A 17924-nucleotide genomic window follows, 5' to 3' on the forward strand; every position below is an offset into this window, starting at 1 on the left:
TGTATCGGGTTATTGAGACCATGGATCTCTTCGATAGGTGGTAGATTTTTGACATCTTCAGATTTAATGCCTTTCTCTCGCATAGATTTCTTGGCTTCTTGCATATCTTCAGGACTGAGGAATAGAATACCTCTTTTCTTCGGAGTTGGCTTAGGAGGTGGTTCGAGAATAGTCCAAGCATTCTTATTGCACAAGATGTTATTCAATAGGATCTCAGCTTGTTCTTCGGTTCGTTCCCTAAAAACACAGCCCACACAACTATCTAGGTGGTCTTTGGAAGCATCGGTAAGTCCATTATAGAAGCTATAAAGTATTTCATTCTTCTCAAGATGGTGATCAGGCAAAGCATTCAGTAGCTGGATAAGCCTCCCCCAAGCTTGCGGGAGACTCTCTTCTTCAGCTTCAGAAAAGTTGTATATTCCCCGCAAGGCAGCTTGCTTCTTATGGGCAGGGAAATATTTTTCACAGAAGTAGTAGACCATATCCTGGGGACTACACACACAACCAGGAGCAAGAGAAGTGAACCAGGTCTTAGCATCATCCTTTAGCGAGAAAGGAAACAGCTTGAGGATATAGTAGTGGCGGATCTTTTCCTCACTAGTGAATATGGTGGCTATATCGTGTTGTTTAGTAAGATTTGCTACAACCGTTTCAGACTCATAACCGTGAAAAGGATCATATTCGACCAGAGTGATTAACTGAGGGTCGACAGAGAATTGATAATCCTTATCGGTCACAAAGATAGGCGAAGTAGCAAACTTCGAGTCATATTTCATCCTAGATTTCAGAGATTTTTCTTTCCACTTGCACAGTAGTTTCTCAACATCATATTTATCCTTACACGCAAGAAAATCCTCAGCTATCTCTCCCTCCATAACATGACGTGTATCACACATAACACGCAATTCAGGCATAGGAGAGCTAGTTCTAGCAGGCAAAATAGCAGGTTCTACTTCAATGGCATCAGCAGTTTTAGAAGTATCATCACGTCTAGCAGCAACTGTAGCAATTTGTGCATCAGGGAATGCACCAAGTGGCAAAGCAGTATCAAGCATAGCATCATCACACAAAGTAGTATCAAGCATAGCATCATCATGCATAGTATTAAGGATAGCATCACCAGGCATAGTATCAAGCATAACATCATCAGGCAAAGTATCAAGCATAGCATCATGGGCAGCAGAAGTAGCATCATCAAGCACATGTGACATATCAAGATTTCTAGCAGGAGGTGATGTCGCAAACTTACTCGTAACTGAAGGTGAATCAAGTGCAGAGCTAGATGGCAGTTCCTTACCTGTCCTCGTAGTGGAAGGCAAGACTTTAGTTCATGGATCTATCGAATTCCTCGTAGTGATCAGCAGATATAAATCCCAAGTGACTCAGAGAATATAGTTGTGCTTCCCCGGCAACGGCGCCATAAAAAGGTCTTGATAACCCACAAGTGTAGGGGATCGCAACAGTTTTCGAGGGTAGAGTATTCAACCCAAATTTGTTGATTCGCCTCAAGTGGAAGCGAAAGAATATTCTCAAGTATTAGCAGCTGAGCTTGTCAGATTCAACCAAACCTGAAAGATCAGTGTCTGCAAGCAAAGTATCAGTAGCAAAGTAGTATGATAGCAACGGTGTCAGAAAAGATCTGTTGACGGCAGACGATTCCTAACTGTTGTATCAATGGCGCCAGTAAGTTGCACGTGGACGGGGAACTATTCTTTCCCGACAACGGTGTAGGAAAAGGATCTTGCAACAAGTAACAACAAAGTCGCAAGGAACGGCAGTAGCAGCAGCAATAGTAACAGTAGCAGCAAAGTGGCCCAATCCCTTTTGTAGCAAGGGACAAGCCTGGACAAAGTAACGTAGCAAGGACCAGTAGTAAAAGACTCGTAGGCAGTGGATCGGTGATGGATGAGTATGACGGATGTGATTCATCATGTAACAGCTATAACACGGAGAGATAAGTAACTAGCTCCCGTTCGTCAATCTAATGTAGGCATGTATTTCGTATGTAGTCATACGTGCTTAGGGAAAAGAACTTGCATGCCATCTATTGTCCATCCCTCCTGTGGCAGCAGGGTCCTAATGGAAACTACGGGATATTAAGGTTCTCCTTTTAATAAAGAACCGGACCAACACATTAACACGCGGTGAATACATGAACTCCTCATACTATGGTCATCTTCGGGAGTGGTTCCGGCTATTGTCACTCCGGGGTTGCCGGGTCATAACAAATAGTAGGTGACTACAACTTGCAAGAGAGGATCTAAAACACACATATATTGGCGACAACATAATAGGTTCAGATCTGAAATCATGGCACTCTGGCCCTAGTGACAAGCATTAAGCATAGCCAAGTAGTAGCAACATCAATCTAGAACATAGTGGATACTAGGGATCCATCCCCGTCAAAACTAACTTGATTACATGATAGATCTCATCCAACTCATCACCGTCCAACAAGCCTACAATGAGATTACTCATGAACGGTGAAGAGCATGATGGAATTGTCGATGGAGGAAAGTTGATGATGACGATGGCGATGATTTCCCCTCCCCGGAGCCCAAAATGGACTCCAGATCAGCCCTCTAGATGAAGAACAGGAGGTGGCGGCGCCTCCGTATCGTAAAACGCGATGAAACCTTCTCTCTGATTTTTTTTCGGGCGAGACGGAAGATATAGAGCTGAGTTTGGGGGCGGTGGTGCTATGTGGGCCCCACAAGCCCTCACGGCGCGGCCTACGGGGGTGGCCGCGGCCCAGGGGCTTGTGGCCCACTGGCACGCCCCCTTTGGTGGATCTTTGTGCAGGTATTTTTCTTTTATTCCAGAAAAATTCTCCATAAATTTTCAGGACATTCCAAGAACTTTTATTTCTGCACAAAAACAACACCATGGCAATTCTGCTGAAAGCAACGTGAGTCCGGGTTAGTTCCATTCAAATCATGCAAATTAGGGTCCAAAACAAGGGCAAAAGAGTTCGGAAAAGTAGATACGACGGAGACGTATCAACTCCCCCAAGGTTAAAGCCTTGCTTGGACTCAACCAACTCAGTTGACAAACTGAGAGAGACAAAATAAAAACTTTGACGAACTCTGTTTGATCGTGTTGTTGCAACTATGTCTAACTCATAACCAGAATTTCAGCAACATCACAAGCAAACCACATAAGCAAATGACATCTAGGTCTCACGGTAAACTCATATCAGTGGCATAATCAACTAGCGAGCAAATAATAATAAGCCTCAAGCATCAACACTTCAATCAAAACAACATGAAGCAGTACGAACAGATGGTATCTTGCTAGCTCTTTCTGAGACCGCAAAACATAAATGCAGAGCACCTTAAAAGACCAAGGGCTGGCTAAACATTGTAATTCATGGCAATGAAGATCCAGTCATAGTCACACTCAACACAGTTAAAAGCAAAGCGTAAAAATGGCAGAGGTGCTCTCTAATTGGTGCTTTTGTAAGAGGAGGATGACTCAACAGGAACATAAATAGACAGGCCCTTCGCAGAGGGAAGCATTGATTTGTAGAGGTGCGAGAACTCAAGCTTTGAAAACAGGGATAATACTTTTGGGTGGCATGCTTTCATTGTCAACGCAATGACTAAGAGTTCACAATATCTTCCACGCTACACATGCTACAGGCGGTTCCCAAACAGAAAAGTAAAGTTTTGACTCCCCCACCATCAATCAATCACACTCCACGGCTAGCCGAATTCTCGGGTACCGTCCATACCAACATCAATCCTGGGGGAGTTTTGTTTGCAATTATCTTTTCGATTTGAGCATGGAACTGGGAATTCCAATTACCGGCCCCTTTCTCGTGAATGATAGTGAATAAACACATATCGAGGATAACACGTGAAAGGATCGATATGGTTGGCTAGAGGGGGGGGGTGAATAGACAACGACCACTTTTTAATTAATCTTAACAAGTTAAGGTAAACACTATACGGGTTCACAAATAATATGACAAAGAGGTGACCCCTATAGATGCTACCAACAAGACCTATTAAGGCAAGTAAGATACAGTCACAAGTAAAAGCAAATACAGAGTAAAGGGTAGAGATAACCACAAGTGGAACCGATGGAGACGAGGATGTGTTACCGAAGTTCCTTCCCTTTGACAGGAAGTACGTCTCCGTTGGAGCGGTGTGGAGGCACAATGCTCCCCAAAAAGCCACTAAGGCCACCGTATTCTCCTCACGCCCTTGAACGATGCAAGGTACCATGATTCCACTATAGGTGCCCTTGAAGGCGGCGACCGAACCTTTACAAACAAGGTTGGGGCAACTCCACACAAAGCTTGGAGGCTCCCAACAAGACCATGAAGCTTCACCACAGTGGAATATGGCTTCGAGGTGACCTCAACCGTCTAGGATGCTCAAGCACCCAAGAGTAACAAGATCCGCAAGGGATAGGTGGGGGAATCAACTTTTCTCTTGGTGGAAGTGTGGATCTAAGCCTTTTCAACCAATCCCTAAAGAATCAACAAGTTTGATTGGCTAGGGAGAGAGATCGGGCACTTTTAAGCTTGTGGAGCAACAATGGAGCTCAGAGAGGTAAGAGATAGGGTTCCTCAGCTAGAAGAACCCTTTATATAGTGGGGGGGGGGAAATCAGACCGTTTTCCCACTCTCTGCCCGAGATCCAGCGGTACTACCGCTGGGAAGGAGCGGTACTACCGCTGGATGCAGCGGTACTACCGCTGGGGCTTCCAGCGGTACTACCGCTCGCACCAGCGGTACTACCGCTGGCCCCTTGGTAGTGCATAAGCACTACTACCGCCGGGAAAGTCTTCGCAAAAGGGTCCGTCCACGAACTACCGCTAGGTAGGTGGAACAAGGCACCTGGAGCGGTACTACCGCTGACCAGGGGGCGGTACTACCGCTGGCTAGCGGTACTACCGCTGTCAAGTGGCGGTACTACCGCCAGACAGCGGTACTACCGCTGGGGACCATTTTGCAGAGATGCTCAAGATGAAATAGGCAAGGGCCGCTCCAAACAAAGAAGGGGAGAATTGTGAAGAGTGCGTGTGTAAAGATAGATTCCACCCAAACCTTTCCACTACGGATCCCCTCTTAATAGTACGACTTTCCTATGACTCAAATAAAGAGAATCGTAGAGAGCGCCGTGTTTCCGTTCCAGAAGAGAGGAGACGAGTTGTCTTGTGCCGTTGACGAGTGTTACCTGAAACCTTGACACACACGATTAGTCCTGTACGGTACTGTCATCAATCACCAAAATTACTTAGGCATAAACTATGCCTCAACAATCTCCCCCTTTTTGGTGGATTGATGACAATACCGGATTTGCACAGATAATAATATGAGAATAAAAAGATAGAGATATATGACATATGACTCACAGCATATGATGGAAATAAATCTAATCTCACATAAGAAAGATCATGTCTCACATAAGATAGCAAACGAATCAAACCAAGTTCAAAGCAAACCATACGAGATAAAGCAAAGCAATGCAAAGTTCGAAGTGAAAGCAAATCCTAGACTCTCTCCCCCTTTGGCACAAGACACCAAAAAGGGCACACCTAATGCCACAGGTAACTACTCCTCGTCTTCAGGATCACCAGACTCGTCTGTCCTCTCCTGGTCGGTCTGCTCCTCCTCTGCTGCCTCATCGCCAGACCACTGGTACCCCTGAGCCTGCATCCAAGTGGCCTCCGGAGTGATGTCGTCCTCGGAGCCGCTGGAGATGTCCACATCAAAGGTCCTGAGAACACGCTTATGCCTCTGGCGGCTCTGCTTCTGAGCCACATGTGTCTGGTACTGTCCCTTGGCCTGCATACAGAAAAGTGTCTTCATCTTGTCCTGCAGTTTGATAGCCCAAGATGGCATGGCAGACGAGCGGGGCTGAGAGGCAGGTCCTCTGCCAGCAGCGGTCTCTGTATCAGTGTCCATGTGCTGAGAAGATGAAGATGGGTTGGCCCACTTGTCCTTGACGCGCAGCTTGATTGGGTCATGCACAATGTAATCAGACTGTGCGTAGAGCACCTCATCCGGAAACGCCTGTTGCCACTTATGGCTGATGTATGCGAACAGGTAAGGCCCGTAGATAGGAACCTTACGGTTGATGATGCAGGTCCAGAGCTCTGTGAACATCACATCTGCAATATCCAGTGGAGCAGACTCCTGAGACATAGCTTCCTCACACAGTAACAGCATCTCAGCCAAGTAGCCATGGACCTCATCGAAGTTACCACTCCGAGGGAAGAGGGTGTTGCGAAAGATGCGATGCATGATGTCCAGGTGCTTGGGAAGCACCCCCTTCCTCAGATACAGTGACTGCAGTCTGTCCTTTGCGAGAGCCCTATCAGTGGGGGCTGGAGCGTGAGTGCGCAGCCCAAGAGGAGTGTCAGCACCCTGAAAGTCAATGTGAAGGAACTGCATGAACTCTGCCCAAGAACCGGTCATCTTCTTTGACCCAGTCATCCATATCATGGAGCGTTGTTCATCATGGGAGAAATGGACTGTGACATAAAACTGAGCAACTGCCGTGGGATCAAAATCCGTCTTGAAGGAGATGATGTTTTTGATGCCCAGCTTGTCAATCAAAGCGAGGGCATCACCAAAGTACTCCATGTTCCGCTGAAGATGTGCCAGATCAATCCACTGGACAGAGACAAAGTTCTTCTTGAAGTTGGCAATAACATCTCGATAGATCCTGCAATGGTCCTTTACCCAGACATGGTCAACACCATCAATCTCCTCCCTCTCCTGGAGATAGTGGTTCTTGGTGCGAAATCGCAGAAAGTCCTTGGAGGACATTGTACGGACATTCACCCTCTTATGAGCGACCTTCTTGAAGGACTTCTTCTTGGGAGGCAGGCCAGACGTGGCAGACCCCTCGGGCGCCTGTGGGTTGCGAAACTGTTTGGATTGCGTTTCCCGTGGGGGGTTCGAACGGCGAGCAGAGCCACCTGTGACACAGACCACAAAGCAAGAAAGAGGCGACAAGAAGAGTCAAGGCAATGAATCTTGAAAACGCGAAAGAAGTAAACACGGATTGCTAAGCAAAAACAAGCAGAAAATACACGTGAATGCTCTGGCGGTAGTACCGCCACCCCTGGCAGTAGTACCGCTGGGGCCTGGCGGTAGGACCGCCAGTCCTGGCGGTAGTACCGCTGGGGTTCAGCGGTAGTACCGCTACCTCCTGGCGGTAGTACCGCTGGAGGTTTGACTTTCAGATCTGCACATATAGAACTCGTTTTCGATGGCATGGACTGAATATGAATACTAAGACGTACACCCCAGCCCTACTGTCATGAGAAACACATAGTAACACGAGGTACAAACATGCCTAGGCAAGAGAGAGCACGTTTTAGATCTAATCCAAAATTTCAAGTATTCGATCTAAGACGATGAAATCCTAAACCATGGCAGCAATCATAGCAACAAACCATTGGACCTATACTCCCCTCAAATATTTCCTTCATGCCATCCAATAACTAGACAAAGGATCAACAAGATGAATCCAATCCCCAATGCTCCTAACCCTAGAACACGAAGAACAACCAAATAGAAGAAGGGAGGAGCTTTTGTTACCGGGATTCATGGCTTTGGAGGAGAAGGAAGAAGTGAAGCAGCCCTTCCACACCAACGGGGAGAAGGAGCTCCACGAAGTGAGATCCAATCGGGGGGGTTTTCGGTCTAGGGGATGGAGGAGCCGCGAGGAAGAAGAAACAGATGGGAAAATCGGGCTCCCCTCCCTTTATATAGCCCAAGGGGTACGGACAGCGGTAGTACTGCTGGGGTGCAGCGGTAGTACCGCCGGGGTCCTGGCGGTAGTACCGCTCCCCCTGGCGGTAGTACCGCTCCCCCTTGAAACCTTAGAAATTTTCTAGCCGGCCGTGGTAGATTTTGAATCCTGGCGGTAGTACCGCTACCCCTGGCGGTAGTACCGCTGGGGTCCTGGCGGTAGTACCGCTATCCCTGGCGGTAGTACCGCTGGGGTCCTGGCGGTAGTACCGCTACCGTGGCGGTAGTACCGCTGTACATGTTTCAACACGGCTAGGAAAACGGGAAACTTGGGCACATGACAAGTGAGTAAAAAGGGATGACTTTCAAGAAAATGTACTGACTTGTCATTGTATATCTTCTCCTTTATACGCAAGAGAGGATGGAGGGGCGGTGGCCGTGGCCACCTATGTTTGAGATAATGGTATGACACCGCGAAGAATTATCCTTGGGTTCATGACCAATGCTCGTCTTTGAAGCACAAGTACCATTTGACAATGGCTAAAGTGAAAGACTAGATTGATTTACGCATAATGGGGGGGGAGGGAGAGTTCATTGAGAGAACAACACTCCCCCTATGTCCATGCCTACATCTAGACCAAGATGAAATGTGAAGTGAGGTGCAATATGCCTAGTTTCAATCCACATTACTTGAATCAATGATATTTAGCTCATGACTTAACTCCCGGAACCTTGCTTCATCTAGTGGCTTGGTGAAAATATCTGCAAGTTGCTCTTCAGTGTGGATGAAGTGAACCTCAATATCACCTAGCTTGATATGTTCACGGATGAAGTGATGACGAATATCAATATGTTTGGTTTTGCTATGTTGCACTGGGTTGAGGGAAATCTTGATGGCGCTTTGATTGTCACATAGAAGAGGCACTTTGTCACAAGTGACACCATAATCCTTTAAAGTTTGCCTCATCCATAGCAATTGAGCACAACAACTTGCAGCCGCGACATACTCAGCCTCGGTGGATGATAAGGAGACGTAGTTCTGCTTCTTTGAAGACCAGCTTACCAAAGAGCGACCAAGGAATTGACATCCTCCAGACGTTGACTTCCTCTCCACACAATCTCCAGCCCAATCTGAGTCAGAATAGCCAACTAGATTGAAGTTTGCTCCTTTGGGATACCAGAGGCCAAAGTTTGGGGTATGAGCCAAATATCGAAAGATTCGTTTGACAGCCATGTAATGACTTTCTTTTGGTGCGGATTGAAACCGTGCACATATCCCTACACTCAACATAATATCCAGTCTAGATGCACAGAGGTAAAGGAGGGATCCAATCATGGAGCGGTATACCTTTTGATCCACAACTTTACCATTGGGATCACTGTCTAGCTTGCATCTGGTTGGCATGGGAAACTTGACCGGTTTGACATCTTCGAGCTCGAACCGCTTGAGCATGTCTTGAGTGTATTTGGCTTGTTTGATGAATGTCCCTTCTAGACCTTGGTTAATCTCGAACCCGAGGAAAAACTTCAACTCTCCCATCATGGACATCTCAAACTTCTCAGTCATTAGTGCAGCAAATTCTTCATTGAATGAAATGTTAGGAGAGCCAAAGATAATATCATCAACATATAGTTGGCATATGAACAAATCCCCTTTAACCCTCTTAGTAAAAAGAGTGGGATCAATATTCCCAATTTCAAACCCACGATCTTGTAACAACTCAGTAAGGTACTCATACCACGCGCATGGGGCTTGTTTAAGGCCATAGAGTGCCTTATTGAGTTTGTACACATGATTGGGGAGCTTGGGATGTTCGAATCCCGGGGGTTGTTTGACATATACTAACTCATTCAAGGGACCATTAAGAAATGCACTTTTCACATCCATTTGCTGTAATTTGAAGTTATGATGAGAAGCAAATGCAAGTAACATGCGGATAGATTCTAGACGAGCAAAGGTTTCACCGTAGTCGATACCCTCGACTTGGGAGTAGCCTTGAGCCACCAATCTTGCCTTGTTTCGAATCACAATTCCATTCACATCTTGCTTGTTCTTAAATATCCATTTGGTCCCAATGACATTATGTTCCTTCGTTGGTCGAGGCACTAAATCCCATACTTGGTTGCGCTCGAAGTTGTTAAGTTCTTCGTGCATGGCCATAAGCCAATCCTCATCATCGAGCGCTTCCTGTACCTGTTGAGGTTCACAATACGAGACAAACGCGTGATGCTCACAATAATTCCAAAGCTGTTGACGAGTAGATACTCCCCTTTTTAAACTGCCAAGAACATTCTTCATAAGGTGTGATTTGACTCTCAGCTTGTTCGCATTCTTGGCTGCTCGATGCTCCAAGAGTTCTTCATTAGATAACGGAGGTGCGTCGCCTTGTTTTGCTTGTTTGCTCTTGCGTCTTGAGCCGGTTGTTGGAGCTCCAGACGGGAATTGTGAGGCAGTCTCCTGATCATCTTGTCCTTCGACTTGAGCAAGTTCACTGGTTTGGTCTTGTATTAGTGGTTGCTCTTGATCTTGATCTCGTGTTGGTTCAAGGTCTTGGGGTAGTGCTTGAGTGGGCATATCACCATTGTTAGGCAATTGATCTTGACCGAGAGCTTGATCAACTTGTTGAGAGTCTTCTCTTTGTTCATCGGAAGCGTGTGGGGCTTGTGGAGGTGATGGCTCCACTTGAGTAGAGCATTGTCCTTCTCCTTCGGCCACAAGGGGTTCCTCAATGGGGAGTATTTGACCAATCCCCATTCTTCTTATGGCTTCGGGAGGAATTTCATCACCTATATCACAAAGACCACTTTGCTCCACTTGGGAGCCATTATTTTCGTCAAACTCCACGTTACACGTCTCCTCAATTAGTCCGGTGGACTTGTTGAGGACACGGTAAGCATGAGAGTTTGTAGCATAACCAACAAAGATACCCTCATGTGCTCTAGAATCAAATTTAGCTAACCGAGCTCCCTTTTTAAGAATGAAACACTTACAACCGAATACCCGGAAGTACTTGAGATTGGGTTTGTTTCCAGTTAGAATCTCATACGGAGTCTTGTTCAAGCCTTTGCGGATGTAGAGCCGATTGGACGCATGACATGCTGTGTTGATGGCCTCTGCCCAGAAGTTGTATGGAGATTTGAATTCTGCCATCATTGTTCTTGCAGCGTCTATCAAGGTCCAGTTCTTCCTTTCTGCCACGCCGTTTTGCTGAGGGGTATATGGTGCATAATATTGGTGCTTTATTCCCTCATCACCTAGAAACTCATCTAGGGTGTAGTTCTTGAACTCGGTGCCGTTGTCACTCCTAATCATCAGGATCTTTGCTTCATGTTGACGTTGCGCTTCATTGGCAAAGTTGATGACCGTTTGTTGAGTTTCACTCTTCCTTTTGAAGAAATATACCCAGGTATATCTTGAGTAATCGTCAACAATGACTAAGCAATACTTTCTGCCTCCAAGACTATCAAATGTTGGAGGACCAAACAGATCCATGTGAAGAAGTTCCAATGGCCTCTTAGTGTAGATACGAGTTATTGGACGATGAGCGGTTTCATGAATCTTTCCTTCAATGCAAGCACTGCAAACACGATCTTTAGCAAAGCTCACATTTTTTAGTCCACGAACATGGTCCCCTGTCAGAAGACTTTGCAAAGATCTCATATTGACATGAGCTAAACGGCGATGCCAAAGCCAGCCCACGTCAACTTTAGCCATTAAACATGTCGCAGTCTTAGTGGGTCGCTTTGAAAAGTTTACCACATAGAGACCATTTTCGACATGTCCAACATAGGCTACTTTAAGAGTCTTGCTCCTTAGGAGGACCACAGTGTCAATATTAAAGAATGTGGAAAAACCCATGATTGCAAGTTGACGAACGGAAAGTAAATTGTAGGCAAGGGACTCAACAAGCATGACCTTCTCAATAGACAAATCTTGAGAGACGACCACCTTACCAAATCCCAATACCTTTGACGAGGATGCATCGGCGAATTGGACATGGGTGGGCATAGATGGAGAAGGATGCACATCCACCAGTAAGTCCTTGCTTCCGGTCATATGATTTGTTGCTCCACTATCGAGCTACCATGACACCCCACCGGAAGCAAACTCCTGCAATAGATCAAGGCTTGGTTTTAGGTACCCATTTTTTAATGGGTCCTTTCATGTTAGAGACAAGGGTCTTAGGAACCCAGATAGCCCATTCAATATCTTCATCGTAGGAGCCAATAAATCTGGCATAAACATGCCCATCACTAGCACAACATAACACATAAGAGGAATTGAGTTTGCCGGCTGTGTTAGTAGGAGCGGCTTTGCCCTTCTTGAGGTTCCCATAGTCCACCTTGTTCCTGTTCACCTTCTGAGTCCCCTCACCCTCCGTGACAAAGATGTCCATGAGGGTGAGAGATCGTTTGTTCTTGTTCTTCCTTTTACCTTTTGACTTGGAGGTAAGTCCAAGTCCTTCCTTTCCTACAACACCCTTTTGAGTGCTCAAGAGATCGTTCAGACTCTTCTCACCTTGTCTGCATGACACAAGGCCCTTCTCAAGTTTCTCCTTTAACTTGGCATTTTCCTCCACAAGATGAACATGCTCACAACAGGGGTTAGTTGCACAAGTATTATCAATTAACACAAAGGGAGGACAAGTAGAGATCTCCTTGGTAAGCTTTGCTTGGAGTTGATCATGGGACTCTTTCAGAGCGAAATGAGCACCTTTCAAGGCTTTGTGGGCCTTGTCAAGTATGTCAAACTCTTCTTTGAGTCTGTCACAGCCAACCTCAAGAGCATACTTTTCAGATTTAAGCATGCGAGTAAGAACAACATCATGATCTAGTTTCTTTTGCATTTTAGTGCAGTCATCGCTATATGACTCCTCAAGAGCCAAACGAAGAGTGCGCTCTTCTTCTAGAGTACTAGATAATTCGGCAATTTCATCGGCATAGTCACGGCTATGTCCATGAAGCTCGGAGATGGTATCCTCATGAGACTCAATGAGGTCAGTGGCCTCACCCAGTTGTTCCAAGAGGGCAACAAAATGCTTCTTGGTTTCTCCCTTAATAGTGCATAGAAACTTATCAAGATCATGCTCATTAAGTTCTCCAACATCACTATCTTCTACACAATTTAACAATGAAGGAGCAGAAGCAATGTTGGTCTTAATGATAGGAGTTACTTGATTGGTACCTTTTGCCATGAGGCACTTGGTGATGTGGTTCTCGTTGGGGGCGTTGAAGAGAGACACCTTCTGGGAAGGGGTAGTGGCTATAGCAACAGTTGCCGTTGCCACTGTATCACCATCATCATCATCATCAGAAGGATACTCCTCCAGGGCCACCATTCCTTTTGGGTGAGGTTTCTTCACAAATTTGTTCTTGATTGGAAATGACTTGGTTTTGTCTTTGCGAATGAGCTTGCCTCCGTTGTCTTCTCTCTTCTCATAGGGGCATTCTGCCACGAAGTGACTCACGTTGCCACAGTTATAACATGTCCTTACTCGTTGTTTGGGTTTGAATCCACTTGAGTTGTTCTTGTTGAAGGTTGGTCTTGAGTTCCTTTTATTTCCCCAGAATTGCCTTGATGCAAGAGCCATGTGCTCATGATAGGCATACTTTGTGTCTTCCGGGCAGCTCTCCTCTTCCTCATCTTCTTCTTCTTCTTCAAGCATTGCTCTTGCTTTCAACGCAAGTTTGGGTGAAGTGGTTTTTGATCGGACACGAGCAAGTGCATTGTCGGCTGTTTCGTTCATGATTGACATTGCAATGAACTCATCCAACACTTCACTGGAAGACAAGGAGTGGAAGTCTGGCCGCTGACGAATGACAGATGACATGGCTTTATTGAAAGGCATGATGGCTTTGAGAAACTTGAGCTTGACCCAAGTGTCATCCACATCCTTACTCACATGGTCCTTTAGTGCCACAACAATAGCCGTCACCCTCCGATAGAGATCACGAGGGTCCTCTTCTTCCTTCATCACAAACTCATCGGCCTGATCAAGTATCACTTCATAGTTGGATCGTTGAATACTTGAGCTTCCCTTGTACAACACCATAATATGCTCCCAACAATCCTTGGCCAATGTGAAGGGACGTAAGTGGGGAAGATCTTCAGGTGGCACAGCAGACTGGAGAATAAACAACGCAGAGTGATTATATTGATTGTCTGCATCTTCTCTTGGAGTGAGGTTGCTTGGGTCATGGGGGTAATATCCTTGCTCGATAATTCTCCACAAGTTTGTTGAGCTGTGATTCAAATGAGACTTAATAGAAAATACCCAGTTAGCAAAGTCACCTTTTACAAGTTTAGGAGGAGGACCAACAGGATTAAGACGAGGTGCGAGAACGGGTCCTCCATATGTCATGGGAGGTGGAACCGAAGCATTGGTTCCCGTTCCATCCTTTTCGTGAGGTGAAGCAGGTTGCATACCTTTAGACGCTTCCTTAGAGGAGTTGGCCTCCGAATCGGAAATGGTGGGTTTAACCACTAAAGCCGGTTCGGGTGAACTTTTAAGACCATGAATTAATTCCTTAAGCATGGTTTTGACTTCGCTCGTCAAGGACGTCTTGAGGGCGGCCATAGCCGTATTCAAGTCGTCCCTTGTGACCAAAGTCAAGTCCATGTCCTCGGGTTGCCCACGGTTAACTTCCTCTCCGCCTTCCATACTCTTCGGGTGGTTGAACCCTTAATAAAGAGACGTGGCTCTGATACCAATTGAAAGGATCGATATGGTTGGCTAGAGGGGGGGGGTGTGAATAGACAACGACCACTTTTTAATTAATCTTAACAAGTTAAGGTAAACACTATACGGGTTCACAAATAATATGACAAAGAGGTGACCCCTATAGATGCTACCAACAAGACCTATTAAGGCAAGTAAGATATAGTCACAAGTAAAAGCAAATACAAAGTAAAGGGTAGAGATAACCACAAGTGGAACCGATGGAGACGAGGATGTGTTACCGAAGTTCCTTCCCTTTGACAGGAAGTACGTGTCCGTTGGAGTGGTGTGGAGGCACAATGCTCCCCAAAAAGCCACTAAGGCCACCGTATTCTCCTCACGCCCTCGCACGATGCAAGGTACCGTGATTCCACTATAGGTGCCCTTGAAGGCGGCGACCGAACCTTTACAAACAAGGTTGGGGCAACTCCACACAAAGCTTGGAGGCTCCCAACAAGACCACGAAGCTTCATCACAATGGAATATGGCTTCGAGGTGACCTCAACCGTCTAGGATGCTCAAGCACCCAAGAGTAACAAGATCCGCAAGGGATAGGTGGGGGAATCAACTTTTATCTTGGTGGAAGTGTGGATCTAGGCCTTTTCAACCAATCCCTAAAGAATCAACAAGTTTGATTGGCTAGGGAGAGAGATCGGGCACTTTTAAGCTTGTGGAGCAACAATGGAGCTTAGAGAGGTAAGAGATAGGGTTCCTCAGCTAGAAGAACCCTTTATATAGTGGGGGGGGGGAATCAGACCGTTTTCCCACTCTCTGCCCGAGATCCAGCGGTACTACCGCTGGGAAGGAGCGGTACTACCGCTGCCTGGCGGTACTACCGCTGGGGCTTCCAGCGGTACTACCGTTGGCACCAGCGGTACTACCGCTGGCCCCTTGGTAGTGCATAAGCACTACTACCGCCGGGAAAGTCTTCGCAAAAGGGTCCGTCCACGAACTACCGCTAGGTAGGTGGAACAAGGCACCTGGAGCGGTACTACCGCTGACCAGGGGGCGGTACTACCGCTGGCTAGCGGTACTACCGCTGTCAAGTGGCGGTACTACCGCCAGACAGCGGTACTACCGCTGGGGACCATTTTGCAGAGATGCTCAAGACGAAATAGGCGAGGGCCGCTCCAAACAAAGAAGGGGAGAATTGTGAAGAGTGCGTGTGTAAAGATAGATTCCACCCAAACCTTTCCACTACGGATCCCCTCTTAATAGTACGGCTTTCCTATGACTCAAATAAAGAGAATCGTAGAGAGCGCCGTGTTTCCGTTCCAGAAGAGAGGAGACGAGTTGTCTTGTGCCGTTGACGTGTGTTACCTGAAACCTTGATACACACGATTAGTCCTGTACGGTACTGTCATCAATCACCAAAATTACTTAGGCATAAACTATGCCTCAACAACACGCCTAGCATGGAAGATACCAATAGCCCCCTGTCACCACATGAGCAGTTCGGGCATGCAAAACAGATCATTTCTTGAAGGTTTAGAGAGTGGCACATGCAAATTTACTTGGAACGGCAGGTAGATACCGCAGATAGGTAGGTATGGTGGACTCATATGGCACAACTTTGGGTTTATGGAAGCGGATGCACAAGCAGTATTCCCGCTTAGCACAAGTGAAGTCTAGCAAAAGACTGGGAAGAGACCAACTAGAGAGCGACAACAGTCATCAAGATGCATTGAGATTAACTACCACTGAGTGTAAGCATGAGTAGGACATAAATCACCATGAACATGAACATCATAGAGGCTATGTTGATTTTGTTTCAACTACATGTGTGAACATGCGCCAAGTCAAGCCACTTGAAACATTCAAAGGAGGATACCATCCTATCATACTACATCATAGTCATCTCAACATTCATGTTGGCAACCAAGACAAACCATTATAAGCTCCTAGCTAAGTAAGCATGGCATAAGCAACTATGATCTCTAAGTTGTCATTGCAAACATGTTTCTCTCACAACAAAGCTGAATAAGGCATGATGATCTAGTCATATTTACAAAAACAAAAATAGATCGAGTTCATACCAGCTTTTCCAGGCTCAGTCACTTCATCATATATCGTCATTATTGCCTTTCACTTGCACGAGCGAACGATGTGAACAATAATAAGCGTGCTCGTGCATTGGACTACGCTGGAATCTGCAGGCAAACACAAAGGAGAAGACAGAGTAATATGGCTCTTTGAAAGCTAAACAGGTATGCATGCAAGAGCCACTAAGCAGTGTAACCAATATCTTCTACCTTGACCCAAAGAAAAAGAAAACTATATACACGGGAAAGCTCCCAACAAGCAAAAGAAGAAAAATAAAATATTTTTGGGTTTTTCTCAAACTAGACACACACACGAAAAGAAAACGAGAAAAAGAAAATTAACTAGCATGGATGATACAGTGGCAAAGTGTGAACACCGGCTAACAAAGTGAAAGCATAAGCAAGAATGTAAAGTCGGTGAGAACACGTACTCCCCCAAGCTTAGGCTTTTGGCCTAACTTGGTCTACTCCCAAGGAGGGAAATAACCAGGTCATGGGTACTCCGGAGTGGACTGAGGATGCCACTGCTGTGCGAGCTCCTCTGTCTCCCACTGATAAACTGGCGTCTGGTACTCGACTGGCAGCTCGGGCACGAGCACCTTTGGTTGGGCCAAGCTCCAATATGCGTAGATGTCCGAGGGCATAATAGTGTACCTGCCTGCATGGAGACTGAACAAAGAAGGAGCAGGCAAAGTAATAGTCTCACGAGTACCTTGACTAAACACCAGGTTAAAATCATCCTTCTACTTGTATCTCTATCAAGAAAGTCATGGCGAACCATGCTATTGTAGTCTAGATATCTCTCGGGAAGAAGAATCTCTTCTTCCTCGTCCAGTCTAATAGGTATCTCAAAGTTTCTAGCAAGACGAGTAGCATAGATACCTCCATAGACAACACCCTTAGAATGGTTCAGGTTCAACCGTTGAGCTACTATAGCGCCCAAGCTATAAGTTCTATCGTTATAAAGGGCTTCGCGCAAGACCGCAAGATCTGGGGAACTAAGTGAACCAGCTTTCCCACGGCCAATCAAATATTTTCCCACAAATAATGAGGAGTACCGAAGCACGGGAAAATGAATGCTAGCAGCTCTAGCGCAAGACACTCCTCTCTCCTCTCCTACAACAATTGTACCGATGAAAGCTTCCAAGTCCCATGGACGAGGTTCATGAATATCCCCAACGTAAGGTAATTTTCAAACATTGCAAAAATCCTGGAGTGACATGCGCTGGGGGATATCATAAAGTTTAAACTCAACCATAGGAGGATTCTTCCTCGCATAGAAGTTAAAGCTTTGTACGAAGATATTAGTGAGGAGGAGGTATTGCGGACACTTATCTTCAACGAAGGTGGTAAGGCCTGCGTTCTCCACTAAGTGATAAATGTCCTCATAAATTCCAGCGGCGCGTAAGAACACGTCGCTTGGCCACTCGCACACTCGAACTTTTGCGA

The sequence above is a fragment of the Hordeum vulgare genome, chromosome 5H (genome assembly GCF_904849725.1).
Source record: "Hordeum vulgare subsp. vulgare chromosome 5H, MorexV3_pseudomolecules_assembly, whole genome shotgun sequence".
Lineage (NCBI taxonomy): Eukaryota > Viridiplantae > Streptophyta > Magnoliopsida > Poales > Poaceae > Hordeum > Hordeum vulgare.